Raw genomic sequence first — 5,487 nt, forward strand, 5'->3', positions numbered from 1 at the left:
TTTAATTATTTTTATAGTTTTCATAATATATTTTAATTAAAATATATAAATCAATCTTTTTTTTACCAATGCATATTGATCATATTCATACGTAGATTCAGTTTATATTTATTACAAATAATTTTATTTTATTTTTTATGTTTTCTATACTTTTGCAAGAGAATAACAACTTTTAATAAAGATAAATAAATTTTTCTTAACAATTTGAATTTTATTTTGATAGGACTGTTACAATATGTATGATATTTTTAAAATAAATTTGTTTATATATCAATAAAAAAATAATATATTTTAATTTGCAGACATTAACTATAATATATTTTGAATGCTATATATTCCTCAACTCTATGCTGTTTTGTCACAGCAATTTCCATACAAAATATCTATTATCTCAAAAGAAAAAATGGCTATTGCAATTGAAATGAAGCATCTTATTGCGGTTTGCGTTATATTCTGGACATGTTCATTCCCAGCCATGTCTCGAACGTTGTATGAATCTCCTGTTACTAAAACACACCAGCAATGGATGTCTCAGTATGCACGCTCCTATGCTGATGATGCTGAGAAGGAGAAACGCTTCAAAATATTTATGGAGAACTTGGAATACATAGAGAAATTCAACAATGCTGGGAATTACAGCTACAAGTTGGGCCTGAACCAGTTTTCGGATTTAACTGAAGAAGAGTTCGTAGCTTCATATACAGGGTTCAAGATTATTTCAAGGAAACCATACTCGTCATCCTCAGCTCCACTTTTGAAACTGAAAGATGTTCCAGAAAGTTTGGACTGGAGAGAGAAAGGAGCTGTTACCCAAATTAAGAACCAAGGCATATGTAGTAAGTAACGATCTCTTGCTTAAAGTAAGAAAAATTGCTTTTAATTGTCATGGTGATCACTCAGTGCATAAGTTATAATTCTGATTATATAAATATTAATTTAATTTATTAGATTTTTTTAATAGTTTTTCTCTTCTACTCCCTTGGTACCTTTTTATTTATCACATTTTTAAAAGCTTATTTTTATTTATCTATTATCTTCAAGTCTAACATAAAGTTAATTATGTTTTGGCAGCTATACCCTAAACGTAAAATTAAAAATAATTAATTTAAAAGAGATAAAATAATGAACAAAAAATAAGATAATAATTTTAATGGAAATAAGAACACCAAGTGTATTCCTCTTTTCTGGACTATCCTTTAAAATGTGAGATAAAAAAAAATGAAATGGTGCAATTTTATACGCCCCAGAAAAGAAATTATTACTCAAACAATTTTATTATTTGAATAACAAATTGTTAATACCATAATGATACCGTATGCAATTATCTTTATCTCTTTTTTATCTTCTCTGTGTACGCATTCCTAAAATATATTTCTATAAATAAAAGGAAACACTTAAAGGTGTGTATCCAAGATGTGCGCAAAAGATTTTCCTAAACCAAAACATAATTTTCTGGCACTATAATATATTAAATGGTTCAATTGTCTGCAGATTGCTGCTGGGCTTTTTCAGCTGTTGCGGCAGTAGAAGGCATAAACCAAATCAACAATAACAAATTGATCTCACTGTCTGAGCAACAACTATTGGACTGTGATACGAATAACAATGGGTGCAATGGAGGCTTCATGGATAATGCCTTCAAATATATCACACAAAACCAGGGTAAGTGATTATCCATACCTAGGAGCTGCTGGAACATGCCCGATTAAGATGATAGCCGCAGCTAAAATAAGTGGTTTTGAAGATGTAGTTGAAAACAATGAAGAGAAACTACTACAAGCTGTGGCCAATCAACCAGTGTCTGTTGGCGTTGCTGTGAATGATAACTTTCGCCATTACAGTGGAGGGTTATTTGAAGGACCATGCGGAACTGATCTCACTCATGCGGTTACTGTAATTGGTTATGGGAGTGAAGACGGCAAAAAGTACTGGTTGATCAAGAATTCATGGGGTGAGCAATGGGGAGATGGTGGATTCATGAAGTTGCTAAGGGAAGGTGGTGATCCTCAAGGTCTTTGTGGCATCGCTATGAAAGCTTCCTATCCAAAGATTTAGTTTCAAAAGAAATTTATACAATCTCGGATCCGTTCGTGTGTGTTTGTTATAGCAATAATAAGTTTACATATTTTTTTTTAGAAATAATGATTAAAAAAATATTATATAAGTTACAAAGATGAAAACTTGTGAGGTAACATGTGTTAGTGTGAGTTAAAAATTGTAACTCCCCAATTAAAGGCAATAATTTTTTAGCTTGTAACTACTTGATATTTATGAGACAATTATTCGATATATTGAGAGTTATTATATCACTACTATAAATAGTGAATTATATTCGTGTATTTGAAGTGAAAAAATAATAAAATCTTATTATTATTTTAATTATACTTATGTACTTGACTCAGGAATATTTAATTTTAATGACTATGTTATAAAGTATGTGTTCATTGACTATAATGCAAACTCAAAAGACTACAAATTGTACAATCCAAACAATGACAAAATAATATTGAGTTGAGATGTTGAATTTGATGAAGAAAAATATGGAATTAAGATTCTCTAGGAAGAAGTCTAATGTAGCATTACAAGGAACTCAATGTGACTCTCTTAATACTTAATCACCACCTGTACTTATAACTCAATCTAGTATAGTTCCTTCATATGCACCTCATGTTGGTAAGATAGTTCTACTCATAATTAGAGAAAACAAAATTCATATATGAAATAATATTCATGAATAATATCTTACTAATGTATTTATTACTTGTTAGGAATCATAAAGATGTAGCTATTTTTTGTCAAGAAAACTACTAATTCAGCACCTCAATTACTTCTCTTTCTTGCAACTGCACCTTAAACAAGTACAATGCCTCTCACAAGGCCTCTACCTATATCTCATGGCACTATAATTCCTTTATACTCTTATAAAGATAACTTAGTCAATTTATATAATGGTAATTTCTCATAACAAGTTATTAATGGTGACATTACCTGTTGCTTTATAAAAATCCACTAGAAGCCATTTTCTAACAGAAGGAGTAATTCAGCACAACAATTTTATACTCAATCTCCAACTGCACCTCAGTTTCATATTTAGCCTCCATTTGCACTTAGGGTCCTCCCTTCATCACCCCCAATGGGATGATCTACATGGTTTATAACTATTCTTTTTACTACAGGACGCTTACTTAGCGACATTTAGATTTGACTCTACCCATAGTTCTCTGGTTTATCCCAACATTCCCCATTTGTCTTATTATTGCTGAGCAGTTTTTAGATATCAAATAGACCTCCCTAGAAGGTAATTTTAATGTGGCCAATTTTGTCTATTTTGCAATCAATTTTGTTACGGCACCTGCTGCTCTAGCTAATTGTCCACTCTTTTCGAGTGTGATTTGTATGTTATGTATGGTCATGCTAAGGGCATATCGGTTGAAGTAGATTTTTCTTTTTGATTAATCAAAACCTTTTCCCGATTTGCATATTTAGCCTTCATTGGTACTCATACTACAATTGCATACTTAGTCTTCATCTATACATGCACCTTAAACTAGTACTCAATCTTCAACCGAGTTACAATATGATAGTGAAGAGGAATGAGAAATAGAGTCTCAAGTATAACCTTTCTAATCATTGTTGCGTAAAAGAGCTTGGCTTGTTGACATAGTTGGTAAAATTGCTACACTATTATAATACACTTAAATTTAATATTTTTAAATCTAAGTGCTAAATCTTGATTCACAAATGAAAATAGCATAACAAAACCAAACAATTCATAATGATGTTTGGTCTCTTCCTCCCACTGAAAGAATCATATTAAATTGGAATAATGAAGGACAAGAAATTGGAGATTGTGCGAGATTGTTTATAAGGTTCTTAGGTCCTACTACAAGGAACCTTAAGCTATTCCCAATCAATTATAATAGTTGGAAAAAAGTTTCCAAACATTACCATGAATATGTATTCAAGAACACCATTCATGTTAGAATTACTTAACTCACACATGCTTAACCAAACTTTATATTTTTATTTATGCCTTAATTTTAATTATATTATGAACATAATTAATTTTATCTTCTAATTTGATGCCTAAGTTTAAAGTTGGTTCAGACCTTCACAAGATTTGTGTCTTCAAATTACTTAACTCAAAGTGGAGAGGGTATATGCAAGAATTATGTCAACAAAAGGATGATAATATATGTAACAGATTAATTGATTGAGATGGTCTCAAAAGCAGTAGGTAAAGACCATTGGGTTTCTTTTGTTGATTATAGTCTAAGTTCAAAAATAAAGGTAAAATAAAATATTTTAATCCTTATTATTTTTGTGGTTGATGTTAATTTTTTTCATTGTTGATGATTAGAAAAATATCTACAAAATAGAAAGAAATGGACAATTCCTCACACTGGTGGATCGAAGAGCATTGCACAGAAGAGGGCAGAGATAGTAACCATAAACTATAAATAATGAAAGTATACTTTTGCTTTTAACATAAAATTTACATTCTTCTTTGACTTTGTAAGAACTAGAATCTAGTCTAGTTGAAAAGTTAGCAAGGGAGAAGTATAAACTATCACACATAAACATGCAAATAGAGATTTTGTTAATAAGGAGCTCAAATAAATTAGTATATGTTATCTTCTATTCAACTATATCATACATTATGTATGATACACATTTATAATTTGTTTGTATTATTTGACAATACTTTTATATTTGGTGTTTAGATAGGTTTCTTTTACCTTTCAACACACAGTACTAGTATGTTAACATTAAAATTTGGTTGTTTGTGTAATTTGAGATGAACTATTTTAATGGTGCTTTTGTAGGAAATAATTCAAGAATATGAATCAAACATATCTTTATCCCAAGAAATATCTACCCAAGATTCATTTGCTCATGTTTTAGGAAGTAAAGAGCATTGTGGTCGTGATCAAGGTTTGGGATTGGGTCCTTGTCCATCTTAAGTCTTTGGATATCCTTCTTGTTCATATAATGGGATATTCTCAATTCTTCCTTCTTACAGAAAATTACAAAATCGAGTTACAGTTTTAAAGTAAAAAATGGATGAACAAAATAATAAAAAAATTGATGTAATAATAAAAAAATTTTATTCAAAATTTTCAAGGTCAACTACTTCCAAACTTAAATATGTTTCAAACTTCATCATTAATACATCTCATGAATCTAATCAAGGAAGTGCATAACTAATTAATGTGACTGATTGTTATCCTGCAAATTCTCTATCTAAAAAGTATTTCTCTTAGGGATTAGGAGTATTTCATCTGTGAATTAAAGACATAACATGTTTATTTTAATTAGAATACTGTTATAGAAGTTATATTATGAGATCTTTATGTATAACTTTTAGTTATATTTATCAATTAAAAGTGTATTGTTTTATGTAAATATTATATAAGACATAGGTGGAGTAAAAAAATTAAGCTCATTTTCAATTATAAACATTATATAATTTTTAGCGCATCTATT

The 5,487-nt window shown here is 29.7% G+C and overlaps 1 pseudogene; it reads left to right on the plus strand.

The window, feature by feature from the left end:
- Positions 1-421: 421 nt before the first annotated feature.
- LOC113852689 lies at positions 422-2,055 on the plus strand (annotated as a pseudogene).
- Positions 2,056-5,487: the final 3,432 nt, after the last annotated feature.

This window comes from Abrus precatorius, unplaced genomic scaffold (genome assembly GCF_003935025.1).
Source record: "Abrus precatorius isolate BTA unplaced genomic scaffold, Abrus_2018 Scaffold10, whole genome shotgun sequence".
In the NCBI taxonomy this organism is placed as follows: domain Eukaryota; kingdom Viridiplantae; phylum Streptophyta; class Magnoliopsida; order Fabales; family Fabaceae; genus Abrus; species Abrus precatorius.